At 41.5% G+C, this 24,885-nt stretch overlaps 1 protein-coding gene across 4 annotated transcripts in view; it reads right to left on the bottom strand.

Moving 5' to 3' along the window:
* Positions 1–24,885, bottom strand: part of TAMM41 (TAM41 mitochondrial translocator assembly and maintenance homolog) — a 129,753-nt gene that overhangs the window by 83,284 nt on the left and 21,584 nt on the right. Inside the window, exon 2 of one of the 4 annotated variants that reach the window (XM_083429226.1) lies at positions 18,270–18,419. The exons of the other annotated variants lie outside the window; for them this stretch is intronic. The gene's annotated coding sequence lies outside the window, so the exon portion shown is untranslated. The remainder of the gene's footprint in view (positions 1–18,269; positions 18,420–24,885) is intronic. 4 annotated transcript variants of the gene reach the window in all.

The following is a 24,885-nucleotide window of genomic DNA, read 5'->3' as shown; positions in this document are numbered from 1 at the left end:
GCATCGAAAAGTTCTTGAGCAATGGTGTCTTCATACATGCTTGGTCATTCTTCATTCTGGCTTGCTCTTGCCTCTTAGTTTGTCCTTTGGTCCTCCTGACTAATCCTTTCGTCTTGACTACTAGCTATGTTGTCTCCATGGCTCCTTATCATGTTCCTTACCTCAATTCCTCCTATTTTGATATGATTTCAACTCAAGAAGGTGAGTAACAATGGAAAGAAAATCCATTTTTCTGCCTCCTGGTGAAAAATCTGATTCTGCAGCCAGTAACAATACAACAACTGTTCTGTAGCTGGAAATATATAGTAAGAATAGTAGGTCTCCATATCACCTTTCACTGCATGAAGAATTGAATGTAAATGCTTTAATCTGCTTTGGAGCACAGTAACTGATGAAGCCTTTATATCTGTGCAAAGAATTATGTACCAGTACTTTCTATTAACCTTTTAATCACCTCAAGGAGAAAACAGTGAATTTCCAATAGCAGATTTTATTTCTAGGCTGAACTCCCCTAGTGGCAGTCACCAACATATTTCAGCAATGTGCCCCAGTGGGGATTTATGCATATGTTATGTCTGAGCTAGAAGGGATATTGTTATTTTCAGGCCATCCATAGCACCCTCTCAACTACACCATTCAGTGGCCAGTACAGTGGTTCACTATACTGGACTGTTAGCAGCTGGATTTCTGAAAGTTGAATTATTAACTCCAAGACTTTAAATTGATCCCCTCCAGCATGCACACCAGCAGACTATTCATTTGAATATCATGTTCTAATGCAATTTTAAAGCAAGAGAAATTGAATGTGAAATTAAGGATGAATGAGTATATTGAAGCAAATCATTGATGATTCAGGATATGCTCAGCATTCAGTTCTCTGGTCTCTGTGAATTTTAGTTTGGAGAGATCTCAGGCAAGTCATGTAATCTATTTGCCTCCTACTCTCCTCTATCTAGAGCTGTGGCTCTTGGGAGAAGCTGCTGCTTCATTATATTTTCACAAGTGCCTGCAGGAAAGATGCGGACAATCCCAGCAAGTAAAACGATATAAAAATGCTTATTTGAATTGGTAGATCCTTAGAGAACAAGAATAAGCAAAGGGGGCTAGAAGGAGAGATGAGCTGCTTTACTATGGTCTTGAATATTGAAGCATTTAGTTAGAAAAAGCTGAAATACTAACACATTTACTAGGAAGCAATCCTGTTTTCTTTAATTCAGGAGACAAACCAAACCTGTGACAGAGTCCCTTACCACACTTGATGAGTAGGTTGTCTGTATTTGGCCAATCAAAAAAAAGATGGCGCAATGCTTATTCTTTTCTTCTTAGACTTTTGATATTAACAAATATAGCCTTCAGCAAGTACAGATTTTAAGTGCTAGGGTAATATAATATTTCCTTTGGTTTCATAAAATGGCTCTTTATTTAAAACGTTTGAGAAATTGGCAAGTAATTTCTTTTTTCCTGGAAATATTTGTCATTAAAGGCAGAAACAGCAGAATTATAACCCAAAGGCTTGTTTGGTTCCTCTGCTGCATTTGATTTGTGACTGGAATAATAACACTTACAAGCTTACAATCATTTGGAAAGGATACAGCAGGAGAATCATGCAGGAGTCAGTGTGACCGAGCCACAAAATCTACAGGTGTGCAACGTTGCTGTGAACATTGCAAATGTCTTAAGAGACATCTGTTGTTGCCTAGCTCACATCATTTCATTTTCCCATGTATCTGTGTTCATTTATATCTTATTTCCCTTTTTGTGAAATTGTTTTTAATAAGAAGTTTATAGAAACTAAGTTATGCTTTTTACAGATGTGTTTTTTCTAGGCTTCATCTCTTCTAAGTACAGTTCTTGGGGCCATAGTGTTTCTGTAAACAGCAGCTGGTTTCCTGTACTCTATAGTGAGTGAATGAAAGCCTTAGGCCGCCACAAAATAAATTCAGCAAATAAACAATCATTTAAACGTATTTAGGAATAGATAGATGCTAGATAGATAGATATAGATAGATGATAGATGATAGATAGATAGTACACACACACACACAGAGAGAGAGAGAGAAACAGAAAAAATAGCCCCCATATTAATAATGCATTGTCCCTCTACAGTGAACTTTATAGGTACTAAAAATAGAATAGAATAATAGCAGAACCCACCTACAAACCCACCCCTTCGGTTGTATGGAGCCTGGTTCATAGGAACATAAAAAGACTCTGCTGGATCATGCCAATGGGCAATCTAGTCCAGCACCCTGTTTTCACTGTGGCCAACTAGATCCCTGGGGGAAACCCACAAGCAGAACCTGAGGAAGAGCACTCTCCCCTACCTCAGTAAGGGCCTGCACCTTCCAGGTGCAGTGATGGTGGGCAACTTGAAGGCTCATTTCTTCTCTTCTTAGGGCTCTTTATTTTTAACCTGGAGCTGAATCAGGCAACCCTTCAGACAGAAGACTCCTTTAAATGGGGGACTATCTTCTGACAGCCCTGCATATGAAGGACTGTAGCAACATGGCCACTATGGTAACTATGAATCACTTGCAAGGGGTGGGGATCTATAGTTGGGCTGAATACTAATTTTAGTCTATCTATTCCAGGCTATACTTTAGAAGTTGTATTTTAGCACTGAGATCAAGGACTCTCAGCCAACACAGTACAAAAAGGACTGCTTTACTTTCTGTTAGTGCTGTTAGTCATGATGACTCATGACACATACGTCCTGTTATCACTAACACTGTCCCTCTCAGGCTCTTTCTGGTTCATTCCTGCAATAAATATTAATGACAAATTGAAATTATTTCCTGGACTTGAAAGGGGGGAAAAGTTTAAAAGGAGGATCTCCCCACACTTCTCTTTCTTGGGTCTAATGTTTCATAAACTAATCTTTAATTAGTATCTTTAAAAAAGAGAAAACATTACTGAGTCTTAGCAGTTTATGCTGCTATAGGCTCTTCTTAAATTCATATTTCCTTCCCATTTCCTATGGGGAGTCTTAATGGTACATTAATCAGCATATTTTATGTATCAAAAAGCATCCTGGGTTTTTTGAATACTAGACATTTAAATTGTATGAGAGAATTAAAAAAAAAAGAGATAGAATCCAGAGCTTTGTTTTGTTTACCAATTTGATTTTATTGCATTGAAACATCTACTCCCTTCTATTATGCCTTGAGATATGCCGGTTTTGTTTTTTGTTTAAATGCCACTTACAAATTATGAAGCTAATATTCCAATTTCCATGGAGATTGTAAGATGGCACTTATATGGTATGCAGAAATTTAATGTAGGCTAGCTTGACATTTCATATTTATTCTTGGCACATCCTGCTTTACTTCCCCTTTGCAATCTCTTTGTTATGTACTAAGCTTGGATCCTAGAACAACAGGCAGGTAGGATCCTAGAATGCAGCAATTGATTGGCTTGCAGGAGAAGACCAATCAGGCTCCAGGAGGAAGTTAATCAGCCTATTAGGCTGATAGGATTGTAGAATGCAACAACGGATTGGCCTGCAGGAGAAGACCAATCAGGCTCCAGGAGGCAAGCAGAATCAGCCAATCAGACGGGACTCATTGTGTAAATAATGTATATAAAGGCCTGAGGTTTGAGGGAAATCCAATCACTGTTTTACAAGCTGCAATAAAGAGCATGCAGGACTCTGAGTATATTTTACTCTTCCAGATTATTTCCTGTAGGGTTAAGTCTGTAGGGCTAATCTTGGCATACTATTGTTGTTGCTGGCATCTGTCTGTCTCGAGAGACAATGGAGTGGGCATCCAGGGGTGAAGTCAACCCTGCAGCTGTGGCTGCAGAGGCCACTAACTCATAACTGCTGCCTCCCATGTTGTTTTTGCTGCGTTAGGAACACCGAAGTAACTTCTCTAGGGAGCAAGCCTGGGCAGTGTGTATGGAGGTCCTGGGCTGTCCAGATTACATGACCCCCCTCTTGGCTTGGCTGGTGTGATCCAAAGGAAAGCAGAGCAATACATCTGGCACCAGCTTGGCTGCAGGAGTTGCTGGAAAGAGTGTACAAGATGTCATCCAACCACCTTAGGGACTTAACTCCAGATTTGTGTAGTGTTTACTCCCTAAACTTTTCTTCTCCTGAAGGTATCCCACAATGTAGTGGGTATGGCTTTTTCATTGGAGTTTACTCTTGAAGCCTTTCTAATGAATGAATATAACCGCAAGGCAACAGAGGCTTAGGATCAGAGTTTCCTTCTCCTAGATGAGCTACCTTCCTAGGTTGATGAGCCCCATCTGCCCTTCACTTTCCACTACAGCAGGTGCAGAAGGTGCTTTCTTGACCATTGAACTTACTATTGGTCTCATCTGCTCAATCCGCCGGAGCCTGTCCTCACATGCAGAGGAAGCTCCTAACTCACCAAGAGTTTGAGACCCATTGGCTACCCACGGCATGTTTAGCTGGCCAGTCCAAGCCATTTCCAGTGTGGCTGCTGTCGCATGCTGACAGCTTCTAGGAGCCACAGGTGAGAGCTGAGTGCAGGGTGGGGGCAAAGGTGGACAAAGTACCCCATAAAGAGACAATGTATACACCAGAGGTACCCCTCCCCTAACACCATTGTGTTAAATGGGGAAGTGTATTGGCCACATTGGAGTGATTCTCCTCCATATGTAGGGGTTTCAGTGGTCCTATACTGAACATCGCATGTGCAGAATGGAGCTTTTTAAGCAGAGGTTGGATGCCATCTGTCATGGATGTTCCAGTTGAGATTCCTGCATTGCTTGGGGTTGGACTAGATGACCCTTGGAGTCTCTTCCAACTCTACAATTCTGTGATTCTATGATTTTATGAAATGCACAAAGGTAAATTTATAGTATGAACGTAAATTCTCTCATATAATCCTGACATTCTGGAGATAACTTGTACCTTCACTGGGTCCTGGATCCGGCTGGACCTGAGCTTTCTGGTGCCATCAGACTGCCAAGGTTGGGGACAGTCAGATTTATTTGCTTATTCAGTTGGTGCTGGAACTAGAAGCTTGTATTGCAGGCTGGCACTAGTAGAGCACATCTGCAAAGTCAGCAGAAATCCCCCCTTTTTGGCCTCACAGTGCACTCTGTTATTCCTGGGCTCAGTGCCTCGAGGTGTGCTTGCTCTCCACTGAAAATTAGTATTTTGACTGAACTCATTTCCAAATAAGTTTGTGTAGGATTGTAGCCAAAGTGGACTTAAATCAAAATACTCTGGCTTGACATACATTCTCATCTCCTGGGGGAACACTGGGGTTTTATTTTTATTGATTTACACCATTTTCAAGGTTTTTCATTATAAAGAGAACACCATCCTAAAAATAGCCTGTTGAAGGTCATTTAAAAATGAACCTCGATAATGTCTCAATGATAGCTGAAGCTGGACATTATTAAATTTCCAAGCTATTCTGTTTGTCCATGTATTAAACCAAGTTAACTGGAGCGTTTTCAAGGATGCAGGGATTGCGTGGATGCTTGTTAAATGGATTATAGCACTGAAATGTACTCTGCTGCCCTGACTTTTAATAAGCCAGGGAGGTCTGGTAGCACCTAATTTGATTAATTTCCTGCAGGAAACTCTGGGGTAAAAACGCATTAGCAAAAAGAGAGCATGCTGGGAGACAAATACAATTATGTATGGTTTACAAAGAGACATTTGAAGTTTTAGAATGATACAATCAAAGGCAGACTGGCACCATTTTTAGACATGCATACTTGGAAAATGGAGGCAGTGATTTTAGAATGAATCTCTGAGGGAACCAATATAGAAAACAGCATATTAGAGTGTGGGGTTTATTTTCCCAGGAGAAGACTAAGATCATTTCCTTAAGATACATGCTCATTTATATGCACTGGAAAATCCACAGGGGTCCTGAATGCTGTCAAAACATTTTCATGACTTGGAATTGTTCCAAAAACTGTCCATGGAGGATGCTCCACCTTTCCCTGTCCCCACTGGAACAGGTTTCTGTAGGAGATGTGCTTGGGAAGCCAGCCTGGAGAAAGCATCTTCCGTCAATCTCAGCTTTAAAAACAGATGTGGGAAATGATTCAGAAAAAGTGTTAATGCATGTGGGCTTAAAGTGGGTAGTGGGGTGCACACAAACAGACCCTGCCCATAACATTCCGACTTTTTGCGTTTTGAATACCAAGGTCTGAAGGGAATTCTGATGGCATTCAGCAGAAGCCAATCAGGATTGACAAGGAGGCTCCTAAACATGTTTGACATGCAAAGGTTGAAGTGGATCGCTCTTGTATCTGTCAAAGGCGTTGGAACATGATTCTTGTTTGCATCAACCCACTTGAATTCAGTGGGATTTTAATCCACTGTAAAGCTCTTAGAAGAAAGCCAATCTGGAGAACCTATTTATTGTTATTTGCTATTTAATTTATAGCCTGCCAAAGGAATGTTGCACAATTCCTCAAATACACACAACTATGCAAAGAGCAGAAAACCAACAATATTACTGAAACAGAAATATAAAATAAAATAACAAAATAAAAAGGGAAACCCGGCAGCAACTTGTTTCTAGGTTATTTCTATAGTGCTTTTCTTGCCAGAGATCAATAAAGCAAATTTGCTTGCTCAAGGGAGCTGGAAAAAATGAAAAAATGATCTCTTTTTCATATTTCTTTCTGTGATATTTAGGGTACAGAGGGAGGCTGAGAAAACAGAATAAAATTAAAGAATTGGTTGGTTCCAAGATTTACCTCTACCAGCAAATAATCATTTAGCTTGGGTTGCATCATGACAAGTATTCAAAACATGAGATAATGATGGCAAAACATGTAGATGTACCAGTGCAAATAGCTTAGAATCCAGTTACGTGCCCTATTTGTGCTGTATTTGCACATTGCTAGTCTGGATACCACACTGTCTCCATATACCGTGCCCAGGCTTACGCCCTGGAGAGGTCACTTTGTGTTTCCATGACACAGGGTTGTTCTTATCCAGTGTCATGGACTGGCTCGATGCCAAGGAGTGGTGGGAGGCACCAGCTGGGGAGCCCTTGGGGGAAGAAGGCTCAGAGCTAGGGGACTGGTGGTGGGTTGACGATGAGTGGTTAGAGGGAGAAGAAGAAGCAGACTGGGAGGAGCAGGTGTCGGAAGCTGAAGAAGCTGAAGAAGCAACAGGGTTTAGTGAGCAGGAAGACGCTGTGGCAGAAAGCAATTCTGATTCAGAGGCTGGAGAGGAGTGAGATCAAGAGACAGAGATTAGGCAGGTTGTCAAAGAAGCCAGGGTGTCTCCCCCTCCTCCTACAATCAGCTCCCCTCTCCCCCTGGAGGAACAGAGACAGATGCATCGATGGAGTCTCAGATTGCTGGGGAAGGAACTGAGGAGGAGTAGACTTAGAGAGCTGTGGCAAGGTAGGGACTTTCAGTCCTCACAACTGCCTTATTGGGGCAAGATCTACTGAGAAGAGTTGCTGTGCTCACTAGGCCTGGCCTCTGGAACTGTGTATTTCTCTGAAAAAAGGGTCAACTTCACTGACATTGTATGAGTTATTACTAACCTGCTCCTGGTACCTGCCCTTGACTTCTATTGGATCTCATCTTTTTAGAAATTAACCATTGATTTGCCCTCAAATGATTCCTAAGCACTTTCTGGATTTGGTACATCATTAAAATTTTACTCACACTATTGCATAAGCAACTCTTCATACATGCAGCACCCGGCAACTTAAAATTAGTGTCACTCTTCATTTTCAATGAAACCCTACCAAGTTATTAAAGGATTATGATGCTGTTTTGCTGGCTTCGAACAGGACAGCCTTATCAAAATTCTATGACAGGAAGCTCAGCAATGCTACATTTGTTTCCTATCAGACTAGCTACTTGGTTTAATCCTCTTTTATAGGAACATACCTTAACTGCAGCTGGACACCCCCACACAGTCACACAGTGAAAACTCAGAGAAGAATGGTGGCAAAATTGCTTCCTTTGCATCAGAAATGGTTTATTGCTGCTTTCTTCAGCCATGGTCTCCTAAAGCAAAGGCTAAGTGTACCCAACCACATGTGACAGCTACACAGCCACTTTTTATTTCACCCTGAATAACTTTAGCTGATGAATCTCCAGTTGGTTTTTCAAAGGAGTTTTGCATTACAATGATTTCACGTCTATAATTTTATGCACTGGTGAAACCCTTGCTGTGACTTACCAATTGCTTTCCAAAAATTTGAACTAAATCCATAGACATTACACTGAAAATGGCCCTAAGTATTTACTTCTTATTTCACCTGCTTCTTTAAAAAAAATATGCAAGCAAGTTCAGAACATCTGAAAGATTGAAAGATTTGCATCAGTTAAGGAAGGTAAACACCGACATTTCTCCCTGCAGACTTTTCCCAGATGTAATGAAATACTTTTGCTTATCTCCGGAGGGCAAGCAGGCGTGACAGCTCTTTTACAATTAATCCAATCTTGTAAAATGAGTTTAGTTACAGGTAGCATTTATTGACTGTAAGAACATGGCTCCCAGGGGCCTTTTTTGCCACAATGGAATCTTGGTACTTTAGGAAAATAGAGAGATGGAAATCCCCTACTTGTCAGGGCTCCTTGAGTAATTGTGTGAAAAGAGTGACCCTAATACACCATTGCAAAGCTTTAAGAACACACACACATCCAACATATCAACGATTTTTAAACAGGCCTCTTAGTATACAGTCAGGGCCAGTTCAAAACATTTTGCTGCTCGAGGCAAAACAGAAAATGGCATCTGACACCACAGCCTCTTCCTCCACCTGAGGCAACGGGAGGCAGCCTGCAAAAGCCCTGGAGCTCTGAAGGCATAGGGGGAGAAAAAGGAGGCCTGAGATGAGCAGGTAGTGACAAGCAGAACACTCCTTGGGGGCTTTCAGAGTGGTACCAAGCTCCAGTTCCAAGACTGCAGCAGTGGAAGGACCTTCTCCTCAAGGGGAGACTGGAAGGGTGGTGGTAGTGGCAGCTCCAATTCTCAGCTGAAGGAGCAGCAGCAAAGGCATGCAAGGAATGCCTCTGGCCTTCCTCTTCAGATCTGCCACCTCTCCCAGCTGTCCCCAGCCTGCTACCTAAGTCAACTGCCTCAACAAGGCTTATGAGCCCTGCGTTCAGTTTTGTTAAGTAGCAGGTGGACAGAGCAACCCTAAGATTACATGACGAGCTTGTTGCAGGCAGAGGGCCCAGATTGAGACTCTCATCAGGCACCCTCATAGGTTTAGGATCCAGAAAATCTACGGCCAGGTCAGTTTTGCACCCACTCTGCCCCATAATCTCATGCTTCAGGTGTCTCCCCTTGGCTTCTGCTGGTAGGAACACTGCTGATGTCAGTGTTGCTTCTGCCACTCTCTCCATAGCTGGGCCTCAACAACAGCAGAGCTGCTCTCTGCCAGCAAATAGGCTGGTGGGCAGAGACATCCACTCAGTCCTAGCCCCCTCCAGCAGCATGGATTGTGTGTTAGGACTGTAAATTGATGTTAAGAATGTTGGATTTGAGAGAAATTGACAGCTCATTGGGAGAAAAGAAACTCCCCCCCCCCCCAAAAAAAAAGTTTGATTCTCCTCAGCCCAGGACACTTTAGTATGGATCCTAAAGATACCAGATGAACCTCTCTGCATGAACAATTAATTGGGTTAGTCAATCCATGGACATTGCTAGTAGCTACTAAGTCAGATTTTTACCAGCTCTACTATGTGAATGGCAACCATCAGTGTGGTTGTGTCAGAAGAGGGCCCATGGGTGTAGCCGTGGGGAAAATTTAACCACATCAGAGCCGAACCACAGGATCCTGTCCAGAGTTCTCTTGTCCAGCTGTGCAAAGAGCTTCCATGTGAGAGGCTAAATGCTATTTATTAAATATTTCTGAAAGCATAAGATCTCTTAGGAACACAGAGAAGCAAAAGTGTTTTATTGGTGTTACAACCTGAAGCAGTTAATGCTGTGTACATCCTCCTCATGTATGTGTTTAATAGAAAATGAGTGTTTTTGATTAAGGTAACAGACCTCATCTTTTTTTAAAAAAAAGAAGAAGGTGAAATATACTCGGAGTCGAGTGTGAATTTCATGCTCTTTATTCAGCTCATAGTAGCAATGAATGAAACTTTCCCCAAAACATCTAGCTATATACACATTATTTACACAATGGGCCCCACGTGATTGGCTAATTCTGGGCTGCTCCTGTAGGCCACTCAGGTTGTGGATTCACCTCCTCCAGAAGCCTGATTGGCTGCTCCTGCAGGCCAATCAGGTTGCTGATTCACTTCCACCTGGAGCTGGATTGGGTGCCTCCTGCGGACCAATCAGACTGCTGCATTCTGGATTCTATTGTTCTAGGATTCAGCTCAGTACATAACAGAAGGTGATCTACATATCTACTTAATAGTCTCCTACTTCCTTGTGCATTAAGCTCCTTGCCTTTGATTTGACTCTTGCAGTTCTAAAGAAGCAAATCAAGTGTGCCAAGACGGTAGCAGTTTAGACTTGGTGCTGCTTAAGGATTATACTGCTAAGATCATCACTGTCTGTTATCTGTGATACACGAAAGTGCAAACAACATCTATTCTCAAGCAGCATATCTCTCCACTACCAGATACTGGGCACTAACCACAGGATGTAGCTATCCCCATCATCCTTAGCTTGTGAATTTCTCTAGGGCTGTGCTAGCCCTAGAATGCTGAGCTTATGGTCCCTTGTTCTGTCCCGCCATACAATATTTAAGTTCTTATATAAAAGTATAAACGTTTCATTTGTGACAGATCTGTGGCCATTCTCGTTGACGTCTTTTGCAACTATGCTTTCCAATGGCTTTCCACAAATACAACACTGAAATCAAAAGACTGTTCTCTAACTTCCTTTGCAGAAGTGTTTTAATAAAGCATGCCATTTGCTGCTCTCACCTGCCTCCTATTGAACAAGTGAGCATGTACCCCTTTCCCCTGTTCTTCGGCTATTCACAGATTTCAAATTCATCCCAGAGCAGTTAAACAATAGTTTCCCCCTCTAGAGAGTTCTCTTGTGAGAGGAACATGAGTCTGAGGCAAATGGCAGCGTGGGCGAACTCATTAGATGACAGTAACAATGCAATATGATGTTACTGACAGGTATTTCAAAACATATTTCCTACACTGTCTGCAGTCCCCATCCCATTTACTCCATAGCAACCTCACTAAAGCCAGCAGGACTGGTTTGGGATAAGTGAGCTGTCATTATCCCCAATCTCTCTGAGATCAGCGCAACAGCAAAAACAATGCTTTCCTTTATGTATTTATTTATACAGTGGTACCTCGGGTTACATACGCTTCAGGTTACACACTCCGCTAACCCAAAAATAGTGCTTCAGGTTAAGAACTTTGCTTCAGGAGGAGAACAGAAATTGTGCTCCGGCAGCGCGGCAGCAGGAGGCCCCATTAGCTAAAGTGGTGCTTCAGGTTAAGAACAGTTTCAGGTTAAGAACGGACCTCCGGAATGAATTAAGTACTTAACCTGAGGTACCACTGTACTTTACTTTTCTTCCACAGGATTCCTGCAAGGTCCCCCATACAGGTACCAGCTCTGCTAACCTTCAACAAGGTGGCTTGATCATATTCCTTCAGACTATGCTATGGAAGTTTAAGTGCGCTGTGTGCTGTACACAAAGGGTTGTTTTCACTTTTCAAGGATAGTGTGCCACTTCAAACAAAGACTGAATATTCTTTAACTATACTACTTTACACAATTTTCTCTGAAGCACCCCACATTTTAAACCAAGGGCACCACATAAACAGCTAATTGTGAGGGCCACGCCATTTTTGAGAAGGGATAAGATGAACTGGTTTCATTGCCTCCCTCCTTCTATAACAAGCAAAATCTTTTGTTGAAGCTTATCTGCAAAACCCAGAAACGGCTGTTTGTTTCATATGCACAACCAGATTCTTGCTATGTGGTACTCAATAGCAATCCTTTTGTTTCTCTTGTTGCTTGTTTTGTGGGTGAGATATGTAAGGGTGCTGTTTGTGTTGTAGATTTCCATGTGTTCTCGAAACCAGAAAGGAAATTAAGGCTGTTCTCTCTCTCAGCATGCTGTGTCCTTTTGTGCAACAGTCTGTAGTTGCGTGTTTGGCATCAACACCTAATTTCATAAGGCTTTCAATAATACTAGTTAGTCAGAATAAATTGCATTTAACAGATTTCATTGCATATTATCATCACACAGAAAAGGCAGTGTCTGGAAATATTAAATTATTGTTCTTTCGAAAAAGAAGAAGAGCTGGGCTAATGGAATATACATATTCAAAGGCAGATGCAGTGAGATAGCTGTCTAATGTGTGCTTTGTTTATTCATGGACCTGACTATTGACTTCCTAGATTGTAATATGCATGTAAATGTCAGATCTGAATAAAAATTTGCTGTTCAAAAAAGGCTATACATTTCCAAGCATGATAGAGAATTCTGAGTAGATTTATTTACAGGTGAAAAGAGATCAATTTGACCAAATATTGAACTACTGAATGCATATAGAATCAGACTAAGCCACTAATGTACAAATTCTGGCTCACTGAATAAATGAAATGTTTCTGACTTGAAGGTCAGATAAAAAGCAATATTCTGCTTGCATCTTGAGCACACTGGAAGACAGCTTCCTTACAAAGGCAAGTGTATGATAATTCCAAGCAGGTCCAGATCCAGGTTTGAGGAAGCCCTTAGCAAGGCAAGCTGCCCTCTGGCAGGACCACTCTTCCCTTGGTGGACCCTAGCAGTGACAAGATTAGGCAGCAACACCAACAGCACCTTAAACAGATGGTGGCACCATTTTAATTTCTCACAATGTTCCCAATGGAGCATCATCCTGGGACATTGTAGGAAATCAAATGGCAATGCAAGGAGCTGAGTCAGACTCCTGGATACCAGTAAAAATATAAAGGGATCCCTGGTGTCAGTGAGGAGCACAGCTGCACGGTCCGCTCCCAAGGACTGGAGCCAAGGACTCCAGTATCATACTCAAATTCTTTCACATGATCTTTGAGGTGGTCCACTGCGTGTTGCACAAGCAATGTCTTGCAAGCTCGTTTGTCCAACAAATTTATTCTTTTCCTCTACAACTTGCAGTATTTGATTTAAATTGTTTATTTTCTCCTCTAGCACAATCTATTTTATGTATAATTTTCTCCTTGGATCTTTCAAAGTATTCCTGTAAGTGTATATGTAAATCTTCAGTTCTCAGTGGCATGTTTCCTTTACTACCTTTCTTCCTCATTCTACTGGACATACTCTGACTCCCCCCCCCCTACTTTTTGTGCTTTTAGCTTTCTAATTATTTCCTGTTATAGTTCTCATATGGTGACCCCCATTTTACATGCTAAGTTGGCGCTTGGTTAGATTCCACTTCTGTCATTGATTTTTTTTTTATTATTTTTTTTACTTAATAGGCTTCCTTGGTGAAGCTAATTTACCACCATGTTATCAATGGCCTCAGTATATCTGCATTGTGATCCAGGAGGCCCCATAACTGCAGCGAAGACTCCTTTATGATCAAAAGATTGCATTGTATCAGTAAAAGGTGGTCCAATATGTATGCACACATTCATTGCGCAACACGGTGCTCCTATCAATATTCACCGAACAGCAGCTGCTATAAATTATGCATTTCTTTTTTTAATTCCCTCTCCATGAAAAAAGATAAATCCTTTTCAGCCCACCTTTTGTATTCACATTCAAATGGAATGTATTATTCCAGAGAAATAAAACAGAATGATGCTTTTTCTAAATAACAGCACTGAGATCCTTTCACAAAGTCTTTGGGCTAAACCAGATCAGGGGTTTAGAGTACAAAAGGTGGGTTTTTTTTTTATTATTGTGAGCCAGCTTCTGCTGACAGAAATGAAGGTGAGAACTTTCGAGCCAAAATGTGCCGAGCGAAGTGATATAAGTATTGAGTTGAGATAAATTAAAAGGTAATTTGCAAAAGGCAAAGCTTGTGGAAAGCAGCTTTTTAGTAAGACTGCAATGGATATTTTCAATTTTTCTAGTTAAGAAAAGCATGACAGAACAATAAAGATAAATACAGGCAATGAGAGATTAGGGAGACATGATAAGAGCTCCAGGGACCAGGTCAGAGGGCTACACATTTTAAGGTACTATCTTTTTTAGAAAGGGGGCAGGCTAGCAAGGAGGGATTGAGAGTCCCTGCAGGAGTGTGGACCTCAGCAGGTGCCCAGTAAAGTCAACTGAGAGTGAAGGCAAGTCAGAGCAATGTAAATGGATATATTGTGAAGAGTGTTGAGAAAAGTCAAAGAGGGACGTGTTCTTTGACAATGCTGAGAATGTTCTGAGAAACTGAGAATTGGTTTGATTATTTTTCAAACGCTGGTGTTTTAGAATCCACTGTCCCTCCACATCAAACCACATCCTGTACATCTTTAAATATTTAATAGTGTGTGTGAACTGGGATTATTCAAAAATAGCATGTTACTTTACTCAAGATAGGGTACTTTGTTGTGTTCATTATATAATAATACTTCAGATTTATTTATATGGCATTTCTCCTAAGTGCGCAGCATACTTTATATTGTTTCATACTGTAAGAAAGGCAAGTATTAGGGTCAAACCCAACATATCCTGGAGCACCAAGTCATTTTTCTTTTTTTAGGACCAAAAGCAGCATCTGCAGGTTGCCAGTTTGAGCTGGATACTATTTTTAATATTGTATGGTGATGTCATCAAACTTTTCTACTCTCCTGACTGGTGACTTCAGAGGACTGGTTAGTGGACAAGGGAGATATCTCATCTATCCTGGGGCTTTGCATCTGTCCCAGGCCTTATCTTAATGGCCTGTAAGGGACGTCCACCACCCTTATCACTATACTTTCTCACACTGCAATCTTATCTGAAGCCCACAGCCACTCCTTATGACATAACACACTCCTGAACACAATGAACTCATTAAAGGTCACAACCAAGAAGAATTGATATTAACTAAGCAGGTCCAGGCTTTGATACAGATCCTGCATAAAGCATTGTGGAGTTAACCTGTTGAATGCCTCTCTCTTCTTGTAACATACCTTCCACGTTTCCATTTTTAGGTGTTTATTCCTAAAGGGATTTTCTTGGATTCATGTTTTTTTACCAAAACAAACAACTTATGTCTCTTAATTCTAAGCAAACATTATTAAATGTCTCAATGGAATGTTACTTATAGTCAGGTTAAAAAAATTCTTGCAAGCAATGTATTTGCTAATTGTGTCTCCTTGAAAAGGATGACTCATTGTTTGGAATGGCTGCTTGCCCACCACCTCTCTTTATAGGACTTCTTAAGGGAGTTTATCATCCATTTAGATTATTATAAACTTCAGCTTCTCAAATCCTTTCCAGCTTTAGATTCCAAATATGGGTTTTACTGTTATTACATCTCCTTACTGCTCTGAATTATTAAAGATTATTTAAGATTGCAGCAGTGGTTCTTAATCCCTTAGCAATATGGAACATGCAGCTTATCAGATTGTTCTTTGGATATATTTTTATAGAGAAGTTGCCAAAGATTCCATAGTTAAGGCAGATTTTGAAATAAGAATGACAAATGGTTAACAACTTTAATACAGCTTTGCTGAACAAATCTATTGTAGGATTTTCCTTGTCAAATTTCATACTAATCATCATCATCATTATCATTAATTCATAAATTATTGAGTTGTTATGATTCTGTGATGGGCCATTGGATTTCAAAAAGTAATTTATGAAGTATATTGAGAAAGATAAAAGAATTAAAAACTTTTACGAGTTCTGTGAACACAATTTTAAAGAGATTACTAGGATATTCAAATTCCGGTAGATGGGTTCCCCCAGTAAAGGCAGGTAAAATAGATCTTTGTTATCTCCGTTTTCTTTGGATGATTACTTGTAGTCTATTTAAACGGACATGCACAACATGGAACTATATTACTGAATTTGCTGGAAAGATCCTTATCAGTTGAGTGACACATTACTGGAGCTGAAAGGGATATTGGACATTGAAACGGTAGTTCTTATCCACATGAAGTTAAAAGAGGACAGACAAGGAAAGGATGAGGGTTGGGAAAGGAGTGGTATTGAGACTATGATTAGTGAAATGGAAGATACTGGAATATGTTGGATCTGATTGATTGCAAAAGCACTTCTTATTTCTGTACAAAGGTACTGTATTGCCAGCCTAACAAAAACAAATATATTTGCCTACGTCATGAAATTCTTGATAGTATCTCATGGTATTTCTCACTTGCATTAGCTTTTGGCAGCAGTGGGAAATGATTTTGGCACCACTGGAAAATAATTGGCTGGAAGTCTCCTGGTTTGTAGATTACTGTATCTTGGCCTAATCCACTTCATAAGATTGTTGGGTAGTTAGAACCATCCTCTTTGGCAGGATGCACTTGCAATTAATAAACAAAATGTTATTTTTGGGTGGTGGGGGTGGCGGAGGTAATTATAGCCAGAAATGGCATCACTTGCATTTTAATCAGAAATCAAACTAACTGCATGGCCAAATATTAGACTATGTTCTGGCAAGGAACCTCTTTAATGTACAGGGATATGATATGTAGTGAGTCCTTGAGCAATAAGAAAGGCTATTTCATTGTGAATGGTTGATTCATTGTGTACGTGGGGGGTTAAAGTATGAAGATATGAAGTATCTTCATATGTATGAAGTATGAAGTATGAAGATAAACTATATATTATAGGCAATGTGTTAATTTTTTAAGTTTGGGAAGGTCTGCACAAATGTTGAAAATGGTGCTGGCCCATACTGAGTACAAATATTACTGTTCCAAATGCAAGATCAAAATGTAACCCATGTATAGAGTCCTAACAGGGTTAGCCAGCAGGCGAAGTATGAGGAGTGGCAACATGGTACACACACCAGTGCCCTCCAGTCCCACCCAGATGCTTCTCCTTGGCCCTCAGCACCTACTCCCTGGACCAGCTGGTTGGGTCAGCCCCGAGTTCAGAGGGTAAGTTTTCTACAGCAGCATTAACTGCATTCGTTTTTCAGTCCTTCTGTTGTGATTCAGTTTGCCAAAACATTCACAGTGGTTTTGTAAACACATTCAAAAAGCTATTTCCATTCTTCTTCATTCACAGCTTCCCAAGCCTATTTCATCTCAGCAGGGTTTTCCTCTCCCCTGGCTTTATCTTTTAGGCTTGCCCAGTTCCCACTTTGGCAATCTCTCTCTCTCTCTCTCTCTCTCTCTCACACACACACACAGAGCAGCCAGTATCTGAGGCAAAAAATGTTCATGTCATAAGGAGAACTTGATTGTTTTGCTGCATGCACAGAACTATAACCTATGGTTTACTTAATAAGCATCCACACTGCTTTGAATTCTGTATGACTGAGGCAAGGGCCAGGAATGACAGATTGAAAAAGCAATTGTTTATCATTTTGTACCAGAGTCTTCTTTTACAGCATTTATCAAATCCATCTTTGATTTTCTGTTTAAGTGCTTCATATAATATGCTCCAATTGTCCTGTTTATCAGGGACAGACAATATTTTATGGTCCCTAGTAAACCACAGCTCCTATTGCCTCCCATTTTCCCCCCACATTTTGGAAATACCTTGTTATATAGCTGGTCCTAGGTGGCTCACAAAGCAAAAAAGCACATCAAAACCACACCAAACCATGCCCAGATCATCCCATGTTCTGCTATGCTAATAGCAGATGGATGCTAATAAAGATGGACCAGACCAATTCAAAAGAATCTTTCTTCTTCTACCCATGGGCAACTCTTAACAATTGCAAAGTCATCTGCCATTCCCTTTGGTACCAGTGATCGAAATTCACTTTCTGAAAGTTCTCCAAGTTACATGCTATCACTGACTTTGCTGCTGCGGTTAGATGTCTTAATGGCTCACTATGCTTCAAATCTAAATAAAGGCCTATATATCAATTTAAAAGTGCCAGCTGTGGAGAGGGGTGGTTCTAGGACTCATGATGGAGGTGCCTTTCTGAAACACCTGCATTCAACAAGCCCATACTTGGGGGGATGCCCCCCATATCACTACATATGTCCAAACTGATTGGCATCCCTGCCAACCTGAAGTAGACATTCTAGCACACATTAGGGACATTTCCCTCAGGGTAAGATACATCATTTATGTATCAATATTAGGAATTGCTCTTTCAATTTAGTAGATACAGTAAGCCCACAACTTGCACTCACTTTGCTTATGCAATCGTGATTGCAACCTTACACAAGTGGCAGGAGGGGAAATAAATAAAACAAATGCCAAGCCAATGAAACCCACTTTTCTCTGTTCTCCATTTATTTATTTATTCATTTCTGTCTCACTTACTTGGCTTTGGGAAGACAGCATGAGAGCTCTGGGCTGCTTCTGGAGCCCTTGTGCCTCCTTCTGAAAGCCTGGTACCTTGGATACCCAGTAAGCATGGCGACGCCCTCCTTACAGCCTCTGGGAAGGAGGTATGAGGGCTCTTTATGTCACCTTGCAAAAGACAGACAGTATCACAGAATTATAGAGTTTGAAGGGACCCTGAGAGTCATCTAGTCCAACCCCCTGCAATGAAGCAATCTCAACATGTGGCCCCCCACCATACTGGTTTGTGCTAGCAGTTTTATTGCTGCACCATCTTTTCTTTTCCCCCTTTTCCTGCAGTGATGAAAGAGCAAACAAGGTTCTTTGCATCTCCACTGTGTTAGCTAGAACTAGGATCTTTTCTGTCTCATGGGTATGTCCTATAATAAAGTTAGCTTTTTTATTTTCTGTACTCAAAGTCTTGGTGTGATTGTATTAAGGGTAAAGTGAGCTCCTCCTAGCAGGGATTTTAGTGCACAGTTCCAGCTTCTGCTGAAGCATATAAACTTCAAATGCTATCAACTGGCACCACAGCAAGTTCCAGTCCTGTATATCAACTGTTAGATCCAATTCCCTTCCCCATTACTCTCTTAAGAATTCTTTAGAACCTGTTACTGATTTTAAGACCAGCCTATAAAAGCTAGAAACCATAAACTTAGCTACCCCAGAGTAGCCCAAGGCGTCTCTTTCAAACTGTGTTGTTTGATAAAAAATTAAGCCATGACAACCCAAGTTGGAGAAGCTGGTTCCAATTGTATGCACACTCAGCGCAGGCTCTGCCCCAAATTTAAGCCCCTGGGCGGACTGGAGTGAAGCCTGCTCACCTGCGGCCCACCCTCTTGGTGTTGCCCCACCCCCAACGGCACCGCAGATAGGCGAGTTTTGAACAGGGGGGTTGGCAGGAACCCCTAACGCTCCACAGTGTCAGGAAGGCAGGCCACATCCGGGAAGTCTCACAGAGGATTGGAGGTGCTGATGCCGGGGCCATAAATGGTGCCCACCTTTGCAAAAGGGTAGGTGAGCGCTTATTTCAATACCTCGACAGTGGGCAATCTATCATGCTTGCAAAAATCCCAGTGTGTAAAAAAAAATGGGAATTTGTAATACTAAAAACAAGATCTCATTCGTACTGTCTTCAGTACTGTAGGATAATCTGACCTGGTTATTCTGGATTCATATCTCAACCAGATGCCCAGCCTGGGAGTGATGATGAGATGTGTGTACAACCTCCACAGAGCTGGCTAGTGTTTAATTGCGCAGTATTGTGGAAGCTACATATGCAGAGCTACCATGTAACATTCTAGCAAAGTGTCAGTCAAAATGTCTGATCTATGGTGCATATCTCCATCATTTGCTCTTTATAATTAGGCAAAAGCAAAGCAGATAACCAGACGAGTCTATCTGGTTTTGTGCTATAAATAGAATTATGTTTACTATCTTTCAATGCCAAAATAATAATAATAATAATAATAATAATAATAATAATAATAATAATTATTATTATATTATTTGTACCCCGCCCATCTGGCTGGGTTTCCCCAGCCACTCTGGGCGGCTTCCAACAAAGATGAAAAATACACTAAAATGTCACAAATTAAAAACTTCCCTGAACAGGGCTGCCTTCAGATGTCTTCTGAATGTCAGGTAGTTGTTTATCGTTTTGACATCTGGTGGGAGGGCGTTCCACAGGGCGGGCGTCACTACCGAGAAGGCCCTCTGCCTGGTTCCCTGTAACTTGGCCTCTCACAGTGAGGGAACCGCCAGAAGGCCCTCAGAGCTGGACCTCAGTGTCCGGGCAGAACTATGGGGGTGGAGACGCTCCTTCAGATACACTGGACCGAGGCCGTTTAGGGCTTTAAAGGTAAGCACCAACACTTTGAATTGTGCTCAGAAATGTACTGGGAGCCAATGTAGGTCTTTCAAGACCGGTGTTATATGGTCTCGGCGGCCGCTCCCAGTCACCAGTCTAGCTGCCGCATTCTGGATTAGTTGTAGTTTCCAGGTCACCTTCAAAGGTAGCCCCACGTAGAGCGCATTGCAGTAGTCCAAGCGGGAGATAACCAGAGCATGCACCACTCTGGCGAGACAGTCTGCAGGCAGATAGGGTCTCAGCCTACGTACCAGATGGAGCTGGTAAACAGCTGCCCTGGATACAGATTTGACCTGTGCCTCCATGGACAGCTGTGAGTCCAAAATGACTCCCAGGCTGCGCACCTGGTCCTTCAGGGGCACAGTTACCCCATTCAGGAGCCTTGTTTCACTGACATGCATGCTCCAGTGCTCTCCCTGATCAATAACTAGACCAGGAGCATTAGGTCAGTTCACATGTCATCTGTCTGAAACGTCTCTCTGCATGGTACAGATGCAAGCTGGAAAACTTTTGTGAATAGGACACCATCACATATAAAGGTGAAGAATCCTTATACATTGCATCACTAACTAGAACAAATCTTACAGGATGCCCTAAAGAAGAATGCCCTAAAGAGCATTGATTAAGTATTTATAGCAAGAAAAGTCAGTTCACTAGGGAGAAAAAACCATTAGCAGAAAATTGGGCTGTTATGGAAATTTATCTTGTGGTGATCCAGAATATTAAGGACATTTATTTCATGGTGACTTAAAGGTATGGCTTGCTCTAGGGATAGGTTATACCTGTGTTTAAAAGGCCCCATGTGGTATAACTGATTTTGAATCACAGCCTTCAATAATAGCCCCTGAAATATATCTCACAGCAGAAATGCATCCCAGGAGAGAAATGCAACCAGAATATATTGTATTACAGTATGGAGTTAGATCTCCTTTCTGTCACCAAGTTCTGCTTTCTATGGCTGCTGACTCATAAAAAAACCCACAGATATGCTTACTTTGAAATCCAACTGGATTCAATTGAATTTTCACTTAAACAAGCAAACTTAGGTTGCACAAGTAATTGTTTCCACCAATCTTCAGTTGTGATTCCTGCACTTCAGGGGGTTGGACATGATGACCCTTGGGGTCCTTTCCAACTCGACAGTTCCGTGATTTTATACTCATGTGAAAGAAGATGGCCACTTTCTTTTCTTTTCTTTTTTAGCAAAGCCATCACAGCATATTTATATAAACATATCTGCCCTAAAGACAAGAAAGAGCCCCGCTGGATCAGGCCAAAGATCCATCTAGTCCAGCATTCCATTCCCACAGCAACTGGTATTCAGAGGCATACTGTCTCCAACAGTGGATACAGATCAGAGCCATCATGGCTAGTCGTCATTGGTAGCTTCTTCCATGATTCTATCTGATCCCCTTTTGAAGCCATCCCAGTTTGCAGCTATCAATATGTTTAATGGGGGTGAATTTCCTAGTTTAACTGTGTGCTGTATGAAAAAGTATTTTCTTTGTCTATGTTGAACTTTCACTGGATGGCTTCAGGCTCTAAGGCATACTCTGCCATTTCAGGTACTTTTTCTTGACTCAGGAACTAGCTCTATGCACATACAGTACAACTCAGTAACACCATAAAACTACCATCTGTAGCAACCTGGAAATACCCCTGAGCAAGCGGGGCTATGTCAGGAAGTTGTAATAATCTTCTTATTTATAAATGGGTAGCTTGAGCAGTAAGCATGCAGCAGGTCTGTCTCTGCAGCATTACTGTACTCCTAAACCCAAGCTGAGCATAGCACATTTCATAGTGTTTCCACATTGGACTGAATGGGGCTTGCATAGGATTGCACTGTTAGAGAATCATAAAATTAAGAGGAAACAGGGGAAACATCACAAAAGCCCTGCTGGATTAGGCCAAAGGCCCATCTCTACTCCAGTGTCCTTTTCTCACAGTGGCCAGCCAGATTTATTTGGGAAATCCAAAATCAGGTCTCAAATCCCAACAGTTGGTATTCACAGGCATACCGCCTCCAATGATGGAGGTAGAACATAGCCATTGTAGCTAGTAGCCTCAAGTACCCCTGGTCTGTCATGAAGCCTGGTACCTAAATCCCCAGAAAGATTCCCAACTAACTCTTTTGGCTTCTAGGCAGCACATTCCATTGCCATATTTTTCTTTTAACTAAGATTTCCACTCCTAATATTCAAAGCAAATCTGTTCTTCTGCAGTACATCAGCATTTCCTATTTCCCCCGCTCCAAGATCCCAAAGCTCCGGATATTTTTGTTTTGTTAAACGTGCCACTTAATTGCATTTCCTCACAAATCAAAAATTGACCACAGGCAATGGGCCAACAGCTGAACTGAACCAATTATTTTTACATGCAAAAACCTGTCATTATATCATCCCCACCAGGCACGAAGGTTGTTGCTCTCCAATGTATAAGAAAATATTTAGTATTTCAGTACCAAAATATTGAAGAGGAGCTATGCTGTTTGTGATTAGGAATATCCTCTGCAAGCCTTAACCTCCCATGTACTCCTATATATCTATATATCTATATCTATATATCTATATCTATATCATCTATCTATCTCACAGGTATCCGTCTAGGTGTAAAGGAGATACATGGTCATGAACTAATGACTTATTTATGCACATCAGCTCTTCAGCTGAATAGGACATATGTAGGAAAACAATAGCTAAAAAAAAAAAGAAAAAAGCTGCAGCTTTAAACTTTCTAACTTAGAGGTCAATTAGATTGAAATCAATGGTACCGTATTTTTCGCCCTATAGGACGCACCGGCCCATAGGACGCACCTAGTTTTTTTGGGGGGAAATCAAGGGGGAAAAATTTATTCCCCCCCCCCAGGTTTGCGCAACCATCCCCAAGCTAGAAGAGGGAGACGCCTGTTGTGGCCTCTCACGCTCAGCCACCATCCCCGGGCAGTGAGAACAGAGTGCACATGGTGGGGCAGCTGGTAGGGGAATTCCCCCTGGCCACCTGGGCAGCTGGCTCGAGTTCCCGCCGGCTGCTGCAACTCAAATTGGCTAAGAAAACCTGCCCTTTAACAATTGATCAGAACAAGGTTTAATCTGTGGAAAACCTGCTTGCCATATGTTGCAATGTAGTGCTAAAGATCACCCCCAGGGGTGCACTCCATTGTCCCTCAAGACAGATAGATACTAACAACAAATTTATTTATTAAATTTATATACCACCTTTATCTTCCAAGGAGCTCAAGGTAGTGCACATAGATCTCCTCCCCCATTTCATCCCCACAACAACTCTGTGAGGTAGGGTAATCTAAGAGATGGTGAGTGGCCCAAGGTCACCCAGTGAGCTTCATGGTGAGTGGAGATTTGAACCCTGTCTCCCAGGTCATAGTCCAACACTAACCATTACACAAAAAAGAAAGGAAAGGAAACATGATAGAGGTGTATAAAATTAAGCATAATGTGAATAAAGTAGAGGGAGAGAAAAGTCTCCCCCTGGAAAACTCAGAACAGTGAAAAGGAAGTACTTATTCACACGGTACATTGTCAAACTGGAATTCACTATACCAAGATTTAATTATGGAGACCAACCTGGATTGCTTTAAAAAGGGGATTAGACAATATTCATGGAGGATAAGGCTATCAGTATCGGAGGTGATATGGCTCTGAATACCAGTTACTGGGAAATGTGAGTAGGGAGTGTTGTGTCCTGCTTGAGGACTTCTTAAGGGCATCTACATAGTTGGCCACAATGGGAGCAGAATGCTGGGCTTGATGGGCCTTTGGTCTTATCCAAAGGGGCTCTTCTTCTGTTCCTACCATATGAATCATCAAATAGAAATTGTAGGTATGTATCCAAGGTATGTGAGTCATGCATAAGCACACACACACGCGCGTGCACACGAACACACTGTTTGATGTTTCTTGCATTTGCACATTGTGCCTCTATAATGGAGAACCCTGACACAATTTTCTGTGTTTTTCTGTGACATTGGGCAAGTTGTTGAACTTCCTAATCTGGTTATTGCTCTAATTGAAAAACAGAGATATCTGAGTGTCAAAATATATTAACAAAACCAAGAAGTGCTATATATGTGACAGTTATATTAAAGGTCTCTGAAAGGTATCACTGAAGACTCTGAGGATATTTCACACAACTCAGCAACCAAAGATTAGTGCTGCCCTTGCGATCGCAAGAGTGATTAGCTGATAGAACACGGTCATGCTTTGGGACTGAAAAAGTAAGTGCTAATTGTGCTACATTATTCCCTATTTTTTATTCACATACATTTACACAACAGTTAATGAATATCTTTAATTAAAAAGTTTGCCATTTCATTGTGTTCCATTGTAACTTTCTGATGTGCTACTTAGTGACTGAAGTTAAAATTCCAGTGTTTGTTTAGGTTTAAATGTGTCTGCATGAGCAGCAACCTACAAAAAGTCTTAACTATGCCACCCGTCTGGTGCCAGAAGCTAGCTGTGCAAGCCAAACAGGTCATTGCTCCACCTGGAAATTCTGCAGCTGAGGAAATGTAGAGTTGAATTTTAATGCATTTGATCAACAGCATTATGTTATTTCAGGAAAACAAAAGGAACCTAAGAAATTACTGTGCATAGAGGGACAGGGCATAGTTATGGGAGCAGGGATTCTGCATGAGATCAAGCTGTGGGAGGGCCAAAGAGGATATTCAAGGAGAAAAGCCATAGCTCAGTGGCAGAGCATATGCTTGGA

The sequence above is a fragment of the Podarcis tiliguerta genome, assembly GCF_965153285.1.
Source record: "Podarcis tiliguerta genome assembly, chromosome: 2".
Lineage (NCBI taxonomy): Eukaryota > Metazoa > Chordata > Lepidosauria > Squamata > Lacertidae > Podarcis > Podarcis tiliguerta.
Note: the sequence above shows the minus strand (reverse complement) of the source record. Positions and strands in the feature narration are given on the sequence as shown.